Here is a 16,563-nt window from a genome sequence, read left to right as displayed (position 1 = left end):
TTCCTAGAAAATGTCTCTCATAAAATATATGCTGAAGTCATGAATATTTTCTACAATCCATAACATAAACGTTGTAGTAGTGATTTTCAGTGGGTGGATATCAACCACTTTGGTTGCAGTAATCACTCTGTCATAGGGGTTGCTTAAGATCATAGAAAACATGTACTTATGGTCTTAGAACTGAGAAATTATTGAACTCCAAGTTATTTTGCCCACATTAGAATTATTTGAATTGTATGTCAGTGTTTAGCATCTGAAAAGTTAGAAACACTGTATTAGAGATTATGATTTGTGTTAACTAAAGTAGGGATGATTCTGTTCAATATCCAGGTTTACTGCCATAGTATTACTAGGTTAATTTAAAAAGACTTGAATGAAAAAACATGTAGAGGCTTACAGAGACTCAACAATTAGTCTGCACTCTTTCCTGAATACAAGAAAATATGAGAGAAAAGTCAACAAGAAAGTAAATGAAAATTTGGCTTCATCATCTTCAGGTATCCATCCAGACTGTGATGTGTCTCCGCATGGCTCTGAAGTCATTAGTACCCCTTAATTGAACAAAACTCCAGTAACTTTCAGAACAATGCTGCACACTGACACATATTACAGATCATTGTTATCCTATCCTGTTGTGCCTGAATATTCCACTGTACCAAAAGGCACAAATCAGATTTTCATTCTCTTTTTTTAAAACTACCTTTATTTAACCTTTTTCAGTTAAATTCTTTTAAACAAGGCTGTGTTTAAAAGACATTCAGGCAATGTTGATTTCATTAATGGTGCCAGAAAATAAGCATAAAAATGCAAAACATAGATCCCTTAACCTGAACATACCTGCATTACCTATTACTGACCAGTCTGTGCCAAAGATTTATTCTCTGGCACTAAAATGGAGCACTTAAAAATATTGCTGTAAAGCAAATGTCTACACACTGGGCTTTGCAGCAAATAATGTTATTCCTACTTTAAAATATTTAAGTCCATAATTGGATGAATATATATGCCTTCTTACATATAAGGAGTTCAGATCATAAAAACACAATACAGTCCAAAAAAAAAAAAAACTCTACTTAGAATAAAACTAAATAGTTTTATAAGAAATACAGATATCGCATATGTTTACAAATATCATAGACACACGAATTTGTTCAAATATTGTAAAGAAGTGGTTTTACATTATAAATGTCCCAAACATCCATTTACCTTGCTCAAAGCAAACAAAGTAAAACTCAGTATTTAACTCCTGCAGTTCAGATATCATAACAGTATACATATAGAATGCAAACTTGATCAGATTATACAGTGAATGTTTTCTCAGTTGAGTGTAGGTTTTCAAAAGCAAGAAAAAAGATAAACAACGTCCTCATCTGCTATGTTCACGGGGGTGCCCAATTTATCAAAACAACACATTGAACTTTTGGCTAAGAAGAAAAATAAATTACAAAATACAATTAAATACCTGTAAATTCAATAATGAAGTAAAAAAATATGGTCTCATTTCACTTACTACATATTTTAAATGTTACCTCAAGACAAACCAAAAAAATAAATAAGCACACCTCTAGGCTCACACGTAAAACAGAAGAGAGAGTGTGTGGAAGGAGCAGCAACTTTCTAAGTAAAAGATGAATGTGTGATATGGTCAACAACGTCCTCATCTGCTATGTTCACGGGGGTGCCCAATTTATCAAAACAGCACATTGAACTTTTGGCTAAGAAGAAAAATAAATTACAAAATACAATTAAATACCTGTAAATTCAATAATGAAGTAAAAAATGTGGACTCATTTCACTTACTACATATTTTAAATGTTACCTCAAGACATAGCATCTTTCTAGCCAGTCTTTAACTCCTGAAAAAGAAAGACAAGGACAAATCAGATGACAGAATGGCACGGCCCAGTGGTCGGTCAGGGCACAGCACTTGAGCAACTGGGTTTTCTTCATCTGGAGTTTTAATGGTTGGACCTAACTTTAGAGGTGGAAAAATTTGGATGTGGCAATTTTAGAGAATTACGATTAGGGAAAAGTTTATATACAAATGAATATGTGGCGATTAAACTGGAGCCCATGAAATCCAGAGCACCAAAGCTGCATTTGGAATACAGATTCTATAAGCAGTTAGCATCTGGAGGTGGTATACCTCAAGTTTACTGTTTTGGCCCTTGTGGTAAATACAACGGTATGGTGCTTGAACTGCTGGGACCTACTTTGGAAGATTTGTTTGAACTCTGTGATAGAACACTTTTTCTTAAAACAGTTCTCTTGATAGCTATACAACCGATTTCTCGCATGGAGTATGCCCACTCAAAGACCTTGATATACAGAGATATGAAGCCTGAGAACTTAATAGGATGGCTAGGAAACAAAGCCCAGCAACTCATTCATATCATAGATTTTGGTTTGGTAAAGGAATATATTGATCCAGAGACAAGGAAACATATACCATACAGAGAACACAAATCCTTACTGGAACAGTCAGAACATGAGCATAAACACACATCTAGGAAAAGAACACAGTAGAAGAGCTGATTTAGAAGCTTTAAGCCATATGTTCATGTACTTCCTGAGAGGCGGTCTTCCTTGGCAAGGCTTAAAGGTGCATATGTCAAAAGAGAGATCAGAAAATTGGAAACACGAAATTTGCCACACCGTTAGAAGTGGTGTGTGAAAACTTGCCAGAAATGGCAACATATCTTTGTTACATAGGAACGCTAGATTTTTTTGAAGAGCCAGACTATGATTACCTAAGAAAGCTTTTTACTGACTTGTTCAATTGCAAAGGGTATATGCTTGATTATGAATGTGACTGGTTTGGTAAACAGTTGCCTACTCCTCTAGGTGCAGTTCAGCAGACGCCACTCTGTCATCAAACAGAAAAGCACACCAACACAGAGACAAGATACATCAGTCTAAAAACCAGGTTGTAAGTTTTACAAATAGAGAACTAAACATGGATGACCCCATGGTGGGACGGTCAAATGGACCAATTACAGCCTCTATGGAAGTAGAAGTAATGGATGAAACCAACTGCCAGAAAGTTTTGAATATATGGTGCTGCAGCTTTTTCAAACAAAGGAAAAGGAAAACCATACAATGTCACTGAAAGGAAAATTATACAAATTTAAGGTTTAAAAATATAAAATTAAAAGAGTAAGCCCTGCTGCCAGGAATAACAGGCCATAAAGATAAAGGAGGACTGACCCATAAACCATCCAAAGACATCCCCCCCAGCTTACTCAGAATCATACTTTAACCAGATGTCCTCCAGACCCTGATAAGCCCATACTTGTGCTTTTCAGCCATTGTGTCCTACAGAGAGAATTCCAGGAAACCAGGCAGCCCAAGCCTAACCAGAGGTGTTTCAAATACAGATGTTTCATCAATTTTGACAAACTTAAAAATAATGAGGACCTAAAGGCCCAACCGTTCTCCTGATTTAGTAGCTCTGTTCCAGGAACCAGGGGGCCATAAAACCTTCTGGCGTCCCCTTATCTCCTGGAGCCATAAAACAATCCTGTAACTTGTGGTGCATTCCCCTTTGACATCCCCCCCATCCCCTGGTGCTCACAGCCTCTGCCTTTAAATTCTCTTTCTCCCAGCCTCTCAGGGTCGACACCTCTGTCTCCTGCGTGGGAGATGTGTCAGCCCGGAGATCTCTGTAATAGGTCTCCATAATAAACCTCTCCTTTGCTTATTACATCCAAAATGGTCTCTCTGTGTCTGGGGTCCGTGATTTCCCAAGACTTGAGTAAGGGTCTCTCTGCATGGGATCTTTCAGTCACAAAGGACTGGACACAGACATATCCTGGGGAGTTACTTAACTGTTCATATGCTGTCTCATGATTAAAATCATCTCTATGGTGACCACATATATTGTCAAGGACTCACTCTTGAAACAAAAACGTCATACTTTCATATTTCATTTCGTGGTTGTCTTACATTCATTCCCCCATCCCTGAGTTAGCTTTGTGGAAGCTTTAGAATCTTGTCAAACGTGAGTGCTTTCCCATCCTTGAATGGAATGGATGAAAAAGTGTATTGATGAACACAGTTCCAAAGGAAAAAAATACAGGTGTCCAAATGTCAATTAATTGTACCTAATTTGATTTCTTTATGTCTTCTATAAAAGCATAATCAAACAGGAATTTTCCTCTCACTGGTTAGTGCAGCCGAGAAAACAGTTGTCCAAATATTAAAAACAACTCTTGTAAACAATTCCTGTTTTGTGCCATCTGCATTTATTTCAGTATGTCTGATGGTACTGTTATTCATGAATCATATTGGCCTTTTCTTTGTGAAATAATGGTACCGTCACTGCCTAGAGGTAATGAGGATAAAGTACTATGGGATTGGCAAACTCTGGCGGTCAATAAAGTGGCAGTATTGGAAATATGAGCTCAGCTTCTGTGGCGCCACTGTGTTAGGTGCAACTGCAGAAGAAGAAGCGCCAGGAACATTTGCTTAATGTCACTCTGCTTTCAGATGATAATATATGATAGATGGCAAGAAGTGAGTACGGGAGAAGTACTGTGTGTTAGAGTTTAAAAGCACACAGAGGAAAGGATGAAAATGGGAACATATTTTCAGTGTGTAAGGCTGGAGCACCATTAAGAGCCTACTTACTGCTCATGGCCACATTTCTCTCAGAAGCAGAAACCCAAAGACGTGCCATACAGTGGTGGCTGCCTGTTATGTTGTTCTTCAAGTAAGGAAAAGAATCATACTCCCAGCAACAAACACTGGGCCACTCTGTTGCCCTCTGTGCTCACGAGTCTCTTGTATTCAGCTTGGCTAAGTCTCTGGAATTCCCTGTCTACAGCACAATGTTGACGAGTGGAGAATATTCTGAAGAGAGAGTGGGCAGTGTGCTTTGCCTCCATAGCTTTCACAGTGCCTGCATATGAAGAGTGTAACAGTTCCGTTGTTAGCCAAGTCCATTCCACTTCGCAAGCCAGTTTTGTAAGGACATAAGGACACAGTCATACAGTTTTTCTCATCCAGATTTCCATTCTTAAATAATTTATGGAATTCTAACATCTTAAACATCTAAGAATGTACGTTCTGAAGAAAAAAACTCACCATTAAGATATTCATCTTAATTTTTTGAGTCCATTTATACAACCATCTTGAATCTGTAAATCTTTTAAGAAATGACCTTTGTATAGTATATGAGGCAGATGTTCATACACAGTTTAGAAACACAAACATCCTGGAAATAGATTGGGAAGTAATGGAGAAAGATGAAAAAATTGCTACTCCAAGTGAAACATTATTTTAGAATATTTATACAAAATTCAGGAAGGCTCAGAAACTTAGTTTCTAAAATAAAATCATATGTTACTATGAGCAAATTGATGACTTTACATATTTTGATCTTCATCTAGAAAATAAGGATATTGTTCAGCTTGTGAGACACTAATGAGTATTGGAATTTGCTGAAAGAGGGCATCATTGACAGTAGAATATAACTACTAGTAGAAGCAGTAGAGACCTTTGCTTTCAAATGATCATAGGTGATTTCTGTCAATTACTGCATCAGGGAGGGATGTTGAAGCTCACACACTAGGCAATTAATAGGTGTCTAGAATATCCCTAACACTCTGGAAATTGGAACCACTTGGAGAGTCTCTGTTGATTCCATGTTCATATATCCAATATATCTAGGCACACTGCTTGATGACTTAGAGATCATTATACCAAATATGCAAAGATTACCAGTGTCACAGAAAAATTTAAATTGTGCACAATGAAAACCCATGTTACCATTTACCCCTCCCACATTAGAATTTTCTTCATTCTTCATTCTTCATTATACACACACATCTTGTCTATGGTACAGCAAGCATATTGTGAGGGTGGATAAAATATCTCCAGGTGTACTCATTGCTGGAGTTATTGGGGAGAAAGCACATGCAGCTTGAGAAAATCTTACAGTTTCTACTGAGATAGTAAAAAGGCTATTTACTTGCTACTTTGATGATTTAGGAAGAGGTGCTAAGTGCCAGAGAGTGTAGTTTCTGGCCTGTAACGAACACAGGAGGTGGGTCATCTACAGTGGCACTAATTTTGACTTAGATTAGTAAACATTTATCATGACACAGCAACCCTAAATATCTCTTAAGACAATGCAAGTCATATCCTCAGCTGAGACTTTCTCCTCTGATTCTTCAAGAAGAACCAACCAGAAAGAAGACCCCCACCAAGGCTGGCTCCTAGCACTTACTCTTTTCAAGATTTTCTTCATGTACATATTATTTACTTTCTATATAAGAATTAATAATAGAGCTATTATAATTTAGTACACTGTGTATGGCAATGATGCGGTCACAATTTTATTCATAACTCTGTGTATGTTAATATAAGTATTGAATAGTAGTTACAGTTGTTGTGTATTGTAAAATTAGGAAACTCCATGTTTCTAGATTTCTTTGTCGAAAAGTATTTGGAGAATTCTTTAGACACTCTTCATTTTGTGGTACTAGCAATGTGGGCATTCTTACATGTCATGGTTCTATTCTATGTAAGTGAATGTCTTTCTTTGTCATGTGTATCTTTTCAATTGAAGTTATTCACATTAGGACACAATATCAGCTCTTCCTCTTCTCCTAGTACCCATAACTGTATTCATTACCCCATTTCCCTTAAAAGCACAAGTCCCTGTCTATTGGATGTAATTAGTTAAGATCTTTTGGTATCCTGAAGGTGGTGTCTTTTGACTTACAGTGTCGTGCCCACCTCGACCGGCAAGGAAGACGCAACACCGTTGGATCCTTCTCAATCAGCCTTTATTGCAGGAACACCTTATTGATGATACGGGGACCCCGGGGAACAAAGGCACTCGCCTTAAATACAAGACAGGCTGTGGCTGTAAATTTGTCCACTGGGGATTGGTGGAGCATGAAATACCTATTTAGCATGAATATCACCCTGACCTTGTAGGTGCTGGGGGTCTGCCAACACATGCGCTGTAGGTGTTTACCACAAACGATCACCGGATGTCGGCACCATCTTTAGCCGCTCCCTACATCTCCCTCTTTTTTGTTTTTTTTAAAAATGAACCCATTAGGTGGAGGTAGTGGTCTGAGAGAGGTCAGACATGTCTCACAGAGTGCCCAGCTCGGACATGGCGAACCACTCTTGCAGTTAGGACTGCACCCCAATGGCTAGAGATGACTTATGTACAACACACCGTCCTGGGCTATACGTGTGTGTTTAATATTAGGGGAGAAGCAGAGCAGAGGGGCATAGGACCAGCCTGAATGTTCAAACAGGGCAAGTCCACCTCTGTCTATGACTGGTCTAGATCTGGGTGTCACGTCAATACACGTCATTGCTCCTGTCTTAGGTCGTTCCTCTCTAAAAACTCGGCCTTACCCGTCACGAAATTAACCCTATCGCCACCGGGCTCCTGTCTTAGGTTGGTCCGAGCCTGGGGAAAGTTGCCCGTCTCTGGATACAATGACTTCACATGACAGTGACAAAATATGATCTAGGGCGAACTCTCAAATTATCAGAGAGGCCAGCCATACACTGGGAGAAGCACTGCTTTCAAATGCCGCCATAGCTTGGTAAACAATCTCTTTGTGTCTGGCATGCTCTCGTTGTAAACAGCAAAAAAAGCCATAGACATACTCCACATCCCAAGAGGACAATGGCCCCCCAGGCAAACATGCCAGCCCAATCTTTAAAAAATGAGAAAGCATTAGTGATCCAGGAGGTGAAATCTCCAAATGTGATGGGTTCCATTCTGGTGTTGTTAAGGACAGCAATCAGCAATTGTCTTGATAATTGTTCCGCTTCCATGGACCAGTTTCCTTTCAAATAATTTGAGATTTCTTTGCTCTGTTGAAAATACTGAGAAAAGTTAGCTTGCAATGGAGTAACACATAAGCCTCTAAGAGAGGAAACGCAGGACAGCTGCATCATATGATATAATGCCTCAATTTGTTCTTGAATCAAATCTATTCGTTGGTTAGCTAATAGAAAGCCAGATGCCAAGTGGGCATTAAATTCTTCTTGTATCTCTAATGCCACTGCGGTTCTTTCTACAATCTGATTGATAGTCTCAGCTGTCTGTATTTGATTAGTCATAGGTTTAGTAGCAGCATGGCGATCCGCAGCAGAGCGGCCATGCATATCCAAAATTAAGAAATTTAGAGTAAAAAAAGCTAAAGACAACTGTTCTCTTGGTGTTTTGCCATAGGCAATTCCCCCTTTTTGTTTTTGTAAGAGCTCTTTTAAAGTACGATGTGCTCTTTCTACAATTCCTTGACCTTGGGGATTGTATGGCAATCCTGTAGTATGTTTGACCTGTATTGTTTGGCAAAATGTCTGAAAAGACTTTGTAGTGTAGGCAGGTCCATTGTCTGTCTTGAGGCTGTCAGGCTTTCCCCAGGCTGTCCACGCCTCTAAGCAATGACTAATGGCATTACGAGCCTTTTCACCAGTCATCAGAGTGGCATGTATAATGCCAGAACAGGTATCAACAGAAACGTGTATATTTTAAATTTCCAAATTGAGATATGTGTGTGACATCCATCTGCCACAGTTTTAGTGAAATCAGACCACGAGGGTTAACTCCCACCTGAGGAGGGTGGTGAAACCGAACACAATTCTGGCAACGTAATACTACATCACGAGCTGTAGCTCTAGAGATTTTAAATTTTTGTTGAAGAGTGAAAGCAGGAACATGAAACTTTTGATGAAATTCTCTAGCAAGATCAACTGGAGCTGCATGAAAAATAAATTCTCTGCGAGTACTAGCATCCACCAAAGCGTTATTACTGGCCATGGGACCAGGCAAATTAGTATGAGCTCGAATATGTTGTATGAAAAACTCATTTTTTTTCTTGGCCCAAATTAATTTTTGTAATTCTAAAAGAATTTGACATATAGTACTGGTCAACCTAATTGGCCATGTAATTTCAAGTGAGCGCACAGCGTTAACTACATAAGCAGAATCAGAAATTAAATTGAAAGAATCATGAAATCTTTTAAAAACTTCCAACACAATTTTACATTCTGTAATTTGGGGGTGCCTGGCTTCTAGGATAAGAATTCTATAAAAATATTATCTCAATTTAGACCTGTTTCTCTAGGTTGGCTCATGTCACATATTGTCTAGAATGACTCTATCTAAATTATCAGTTTTATGTCAACTTCTTGTTATAGATGTTATAATTTTTTAACCATATCCAATAACTTAAAGGCCAATAATCTATGACCAAGGCATGTAGAACATATTTATACACTTAAAACCAGTCAGAAACAGAATTGAAGTGGTTAACACATGTCTTTAATATTTAGACCAAGCACCATTTTTGCTTTTCTAGCTGTGATTTTAAAAGAAACACCTTGTCACCTGCTAAGTCTAATAACAAGTCAGGGATTTTTCTAAGAGAAACAGCCATCAGCTCCCATACCAAGAAGCTGAGGAGCTGCTGGCGCCTTTAAGATCAGCTCCTGCAGATGTTCCGCCCCCGGGCAGCTTGTCCAGCTGACCTAGGTTCTTTGCTGCAGGTACAGGGCTCCAAAGGCCGATTGAAACTGCTTTTTATTTATTTGTTCTCTTTTCAGAAACGAGTTAAGACCAAATCAAGGTGTGAATGACCGGCAGATAAAGTTTTTACCATTTTTTCTTTTGAACATGAAACATAAAACATTTAAACAATGAGAAACAAAAACCACAGACATAAACTGACAGACATGGACAGCTTGGTGCACCAAGGACAGACAATAGACATAGAGGGAAAAAACTAGATGGTGTCCCACTGAAAGGACTCAGATATCTTATCTATGGAGTTCAGAACCAGAAATAAGCATTTCTCTAATAGGAGCCAGCAGAGAGGCAGGACGTCTCCTACCTTTCTTCTGTTCCCAGGAGAGCTCTGAAAGTTTTTCTCTTTCTCCAAAGCATCTGTGGAGAGTCTGGGAGGACTGTTTTTCCCAAACCCATTCTCTCTCATGTCTAGGGTGTAAACTGTCTCTAATCAGGGTCCAAAGACTAAAACATAACTCTAAAAGAATGCATACACAAAAACACTTTACCATTACCTTGTCTCTTTTTTATTACAAGTTTTACTCATGCTAGCCCAAATCATCGAGGCCTTTTCTAGCCCATCTTACCCCAATATGTCCCTGTTTTATGGCTCCAGGAGATAAGGGCCAAAAGGTTTTATGGCCCCTGGTTCTTGGAACAGAGCTACTAAATCAGGAGAAGGATCGGATCTTCAAGTCCTTATTATTTTTATCTCGTCCTGTCGGAGTAAAAGTTGGTCAGAGTTGATGAATCATCTGCATTTGAAACACATCTGGTTAGGCGTGGGCCTGGAATGTTCTCTGTTTTAACTTTTACCTTTGGCTGTTGGCAGTTTTGTAGTCCGAGGGGCTTCTCTGTCCCCCAACCTGGGGCATTTTGACCACAGGGGCAGGAACTGGCTGCTGTGGGGATAGGATCAAAGGCACTCTCCATGTTAATGATGACTAACGAGAAAAATAACTTAATGCTGGAGACTGACTCCTCTCTTGGAATAAAACCAACAGATAAGGCAGGCTCCCTGAAAGAACTTCTCTTAATGAGCACTCTCTTTCTGTGAGCAAAAGTTGAAGGTCTGGCCACTAAAAGCAGAAATTCTTTTCTTGTTCTTGTTTTCCTTAGAGTCCTCCCCCACCTCACTCTCAGCCTTTTCAGATCATTCCTCCTGTAGCATTTCTAACGCAGCCTGTCCCTTTAAGGTTCCTTGTTCCCAAGCAAAATTTAAATCTTTCCCAGCTTTTCTTAGCTGTCCACCTCGAGATTCCCAGAGAGCGAGCCAAGGTGCAATGGCAATCGCACTCACTAAGAAATCTCTCTATAGTGTTTCTTTTTATCCTAAGCCTTTTTCTTTTAAACAGCTCCTGAAGAGCCAGAAAAATTGGGTGAGACTGAGCAGTCTCCATGTTCACTGTAGCAGCTCCGCAGCTAGTTTCGCTCCCCCCTACTGTGTGGGCTGGGAGCACAAGCACAGATAAAACACTATGCTTCAAAAATTAACGTTGGCTATCAACCAACACACCGGCACTAGAGCAGGGTCCATAAAATTAAGTTTCCTTTCACTACACCTGTTCCATAGCCGGAGAGAGGCAGGCTCTGGTTAAACTCCCCCAGTCTCCAGGGGTGAGACAGTATCTGCCAAGAGCCTCAATTTGAGCGATAACAAAAGCTGAGTTGACTCCTTAGGTTTTGACTGACTCTGTTAATTGTTTTATTGTCTTAAAGTCAACAGGTTCATGATGTCGCTGCCCGTTTGCATCCAGAAAAACTGGAAAACTCAATCCTAACTCTTTCCATACTTCCGGGCAAAAAGAAGTACTTCCTGCAGGCTTCACCATTGTTTTACCCTGAAAGTTATACGGTGGTGCAGGAGGTGCTGTTGGCATAATTGCCTTCTTATCTAAGTCCTTGGCTTGTTTCTGCACAGCGTAAGTGTTTGGCCAGTCAGAAAGATCAATCTCTTTCTCATAATGAGCTACCTCCTCCTCAAGGTCAGCTAAGTCACTATCACTAAACTCTGAATCACTAGACATCTCCAAGGTCAATGCCTTTAATGAGGGATAAATTTTCTTTTTTCCTTGATCTTGATTACTTTTCCTGCCTTTGTCTGTCCTCTCCTTGATCTTTTCTGCCTTCTCTTTTACCTCTTTTCCTCCTTTTCCTTTCTTTCCTTCCTTCAAAACTTTCTCTCCTTCTGACATACTCTCCTGTTGCTCTGTGAGGATTCTCTGACCTGTCCTAACAGCTTCTTCACATCGTTTATCTTCCAAGCAGGCACGGATCATACGCCAAAGCAGCCTTGTCCCTGGTTTAAGCTTGCCCACTGTAGTCTCCTTATCCAGATCTTTTCCCAGATTCTCCCATGCTCTCAAAGTGAGCGACCCTGACACTATAAACCACGGGGCACAACTGTTACACTCATCAAGAAAACTCAGCAGGATTTTCTTTTCAATTTTAAGCTTACGCTAACCAAGAAGCTCCTGAAGAGCTGACAGGAGCGGGGTGGAGTGTGACTTTCCCATGCTTTTACGACCTTATTTACGATCGATTTACAAGCAAGGCGAGCTGGCGAGCTGGCATGTTTATTTACACACGATCTTGTGGCTCATCATGGACTCTTCCCAACAAATGCATTCGTGCCCTGGACGGTGGCAATTCAGGCAGAAGCAACACCACAACACAAAAAGAGTATAAGGCAAAAGTGCTAGTCCAACCCACAAAGGATCAAATGGAAAAGACAACATTACCGTGCTCCACAAACCCCTTTTTGCCTCTAAACCAAGGCTATCATTGTCTGTGCTTTTCCAGAGAACTTTATTGTCCTACCAGGGAAGTTTTACAATCCCTTATCCCGGAGCTTTATCATCCCAACTTCAGGAACTTTACCGTTCCACTTCTAGGAACTCTATTGTCCCAATTCCGGCAACTAACTGCCCCTACTGGGAACTTACCGACGTCGACCGTCCTGAGGCTGAAAAAGTTCTGGATCCAGACGAGAAAAGATTTTCTCGGGTCACCGTACAGGCCACCAGTTGTTGCGCCCACCTCGACCGGCAAGGAAGACGCAACACCGTTGGATCCTTCTCAATCAGCCTTTATTGCAGGAACATCTTATTGATGATACGGGGACCCCGGGGAACAAAGGCACTCGCCTTAAATAAAAGACAGGCTGTGGCTGTAAATTTGTCCACTGGGGATTGGTGGAGCATGAAATACCTATTTAGCATGAATATCACCCTGGCCTTGTAGGTGCTGGGGGTCTGCCAACACATGCGCTGTAGGAGTTTACCACAAACGACCACCGGATGTCGGCGCCATCTTTAGCCGCTCCCTACATTACAGAAGGTTTTCACATTCACAAGGTTCCATTTATTAATTCTTGACCTTAGTGCCAGAGCCATTGGTGTTCTGTTTTGGAAGGTGTCTCCTCCTGTTCCAGTAGGTTGAACTGTTCCCCATTTCTGTTTTCTTAGATTTTGTCTTGATTTGTAAAGAGGTCTTTGATCCATTTGGATCATAGTATTGAGTATTTTGCATGGTGATAGATATTTTCATTCTTCTTCATGAAGACATCCAGTTACACCAACCGCATTTGTATAAGATACTTTCCCCTTTCCATTGTAAGGTTTTAGCTTCTTTTTCAACAAATCAAGTATTCATCGATACATGGGCTTATATTGGTATCTACAGTTGTATTCAATTGAACCACTTGTCTGTTTGTATACCAATAAAAGCAAGTTTTTATTACTATTTCAGCAGTATTGCTTAAAGTCATTGATATTGATAACACCAGAAGTTCTTTTTTGGTTCATGATCATTTTATCTCTCCTGTGTTTTATTTATTTATTTTCATTTTCTATACGAGGTTTTATTCTTTTAAGATATGTGAGGAGTTGTGTGGAATTTTGATGGAAATTGTACTGAACATGTAGATTGCTTTTTGGCAAGATGGACGTTTTTAATATGATAATCCTCCAGGTACATGATCAAGGGAAGTGTTTCCCTCTTCTGATATCTTCCCAGGTTTTTTTTTTGTTCTTTTTGCAAATGTTGAAGTTCTTTTTTTTTTTTTTTCCTTCTGGAGCTGAGAACCAAACCTTGACTTGCTAGGCAAACACTCTACCACTGAGCTAAATCCCCAACAACAAATGTTGAAGTTCTTGTCAGACAAGTTTTCCCTTGCTTGGTGAGAGATTAATGAAGGTGTTTCATAATTTCTTTCTCACCCTATTTGTTGAATTTGTAGAGGAGAGCTATTGATTTCTTCAAGTCAATTGTGTATCCAGCCACTTAGCTAAATTGTTTATCGAGTGTACTTTTCTGGTAGAAATTTTAAGCTCATTTATATATACTCTCATGTCATTTGTAAATCATGGTATTTTGACTTCTTCCTTTCCAACTTTTATCACCTTGATCTCCTTTAGTTGCCTTATTGCTTGAGCTAGAATTTCTAGTACTATTTGAAGAGATATGGGGAGAGAGGGCAGCCTTGCTTTGTCCATGATTTTTGTATAAATATTTTAAGTTTCTCTCCATTTAATTTGATATTGGATATTGGCTTGCAGTATGTTGCCAATATTTCTTTAGGTATGCCCCCTGTATCCCTTTTCTCGCCAAGAGTTATCATAAGGGGGTTTAGAGTTTGCCAAATATGTTTTTAGCATCTGGTGAGATTTGTTTTTCTTTTAAAAGTCTTTTTATTGAAAATATTTTTCTTTTCCTTTTTGTTTTTTAATTAGATTTATTTTATGCATTTACATTTCAAATATTATCACCTTTTCCATTTTCCCTTTAAAAACCGCCCATATCCCATACCCCATGCCCCTTCTTTAATGAGTGAGTTCTGCCACCCAACCCCCCACCCCTTCCTACTCCCTGCCCTGAGATTCATCTACATTGGGGGGTTCAACTTTGGCCCGACCAAGGGCTTCTCTGTTTGGTTCCCAACAAGGACATCCTCTGGCACATATGCAGCTGGAGCCATGCTTGTGTCCATGGTAGACTTTGGATAGTGGTTTAGTCCTTGGGAAAACTGGTTGGTTGGTATTGTTTTTCTTATGAGCTTGCAAACCCCTTCAGCTCCTTAAGTCCTTTCTGTAACTCCTCCAGTGGGGACCCTGTTTTCAATCCTAAGGTTGGCTACTAGCATATGCCTCTGTATTTGTCATGTTCTGGCAGAAACTCTCAGGAGACAGCTAAATCAGGGTCCTGATGATATAATGGCTACTGTAGCTTGATTCTTTGGACCATTTGCTTAGAAACTTGTTTTCCAGGCTTTTATTGTGAGATACTGTGTTTTTGTCACTGAGGGAGGTGTGTTTCCTGTACGCAGCAAAATGCTGGGTCCTCTTTATGTATCTAGTCTGTTAGTCTTTCTTTTTATTGGGGAATTGAGTCCCCAATTAATGATGTTAAGAGGTATTAAGGAATAATGATTGTTTTTTCCTGTTATTTTTGTTGTTAGTCGTACAATTATATTTGTGTGTCTCTTTTCATTTGGGTCGGGAACAAGAAGATTACTTTCAACGCTTTCAGCTCTTTATGTTTTTGGTTGTGAGCCTAGGCTTTAACGACTGATCCATCTAAGAACAGCAATGCCAACCAACCTGAGCTTCCAGGGACTAAACCACTACCAGAAGACTATACATGGACTGACCCAGGCCTCCAACTGCATATGTGGCAGAGAATAGCCTTGTTGAGTCACCAGTGGAAGGGGAAGCCCTTTGTCCTGCCAAGGTTGGACCCCCATTGCCAGGCAAGGTGAGGGAGGAGGTAAGAGTGATACATGGGGGAACACCCATATTAGGGAGGGTGAGAGGATAGGGTCTTATTGACAGGCAACTAGGAAAGGGAATAACATTTGAAATGTAAGTGAAAAAATATATCTGCTAAAACATTTAAAAAAGCAACAACAACAACAAAAAAAAACATTACTTCCTTGCTTTTTTGACAGTATCCTTTCCCTCCTTGTGTTGGAGACTTGAATTTTTTCCTTTGTCTAGGACTGGATTTGTGGAAAGCTAATGTGTAAATTTGGATTTTGTCATAGAATATCTTGGCTTCTCCATCTATGTTAATTGAGAGCTTTGCTGCATATAGGACCCTGGGCTGGCATTTGTGTTCCCTTCATGACTTGACTTTTTGCTATCTGCTCACGGTCTTCTGACTTTCATAGTCTCTTGTCAATATCTGGTGTAATTCTGATAGGTCTGCCCTTATATGTTAATGAACTGTTTTCCCTTACTGTTTTTTTAATATTTTTCTTTGTTTTGTACATTTAGTATTTTGACAATTGTATGATAGGAGGAATATATTTTCTCGTCCAATGTATTCAGAGTTCTGTAGGGTTGTTGTATGTTTGTGGGCATCTCTTTCTTTAAGTTAGGGAAGTTTCCTTCTATAATTTTATTTTTTTTATTTATTTTTTTTTTATTAACTTGAGTATTTCTTATATACATTTCGAGTGTTATTCCCTTTCCCGGTTTCCGGGCAAACATCCCCCTCCCCCCTCCCCTTCCTTATGGGTGTTCCCCTCCCAACCCTCCCCCCATTGCCGCCCTCCCCCCATAGACTAGTTCACTGTGGGTTCAGTCTTAGCAGGACCCAGGGCTTCCCCTTCCACTGGTGCTCTTACTAGGATATTCAGTGCTACCTATGGGGTCAGAGTCCAGGGTCAGTCCATGTATAGTCTTTAGGTAGTGGCTTAGTCCCTGGAAGCTCTGGTTGCTTGGCATTGTTGTACTTTTGGGGTCTCGAGCCCCTTCAAGCTCTTCCAGTTCTTTCTCTGATTCCTTCAATAGGGGACCTATTCTCAGTTCAGTGGTTTGCTGCTGGCATTCGCCTCTATATTTGCTGTATTCTGGCTGTGTCTCTCAGGAGCGATCTACATCCGGCTCCTGTCGGTCTGCACTTCTTTGCTTCATCCATCTTGTCTAATTGGGTGGCTGTATATGTATGGGCCACATGTGGGGCAGGCTCTGAATGGGTGTTCCTTCAGTCTCTGTTTTAATCTTTGCCTCTCCCTT

General features: G+C 40.0%; 1 protein-coding gene and 1 pseudogene across 3 annotated transcripts in view; both read left to right on the top strand.

The window, feature by feature from the left end:
• The window catches only part of Rex2l4 (reduced expression 2 like 4), a 751,000-nt gene that overhangs the window by 223,621 nt on the left and 510,816 nt on the right, over positions 1-16,563 (top strand). The gene's annotated exons all lie outside the window — the stretch shown is intronic.
• LOC148006148 (casein kinase I pseudogene) lies at positions 20-4,221 on the top strand (annotated as a pseudogene). The gene has a single exon (XR_015621316.1). The product of XR_015621316.1 is annotated as a casein kinase I pseudogene, transcript variant X2 (transcript).

Source organism: Rattus norvegicus, chromosome 5 (assembly GCF_021556685.1).
Source record: "Rattus norvegicus strain SHRSP/BbbUtx chromosome 5, alternate assembly SHRSP_T2T, whole genome shotgun sequence".
In the NCBI taxonomy this organism is placed as follows: domain Eukaryota; kingdom Metazoa; phylum Chordata; class Mammalia; order Rodentia; family Muridae; genus Rattus; species Rattus norvegicus.
This window is presented reverse-complemented; position numbering and strand designations above follow the sequence as displayed.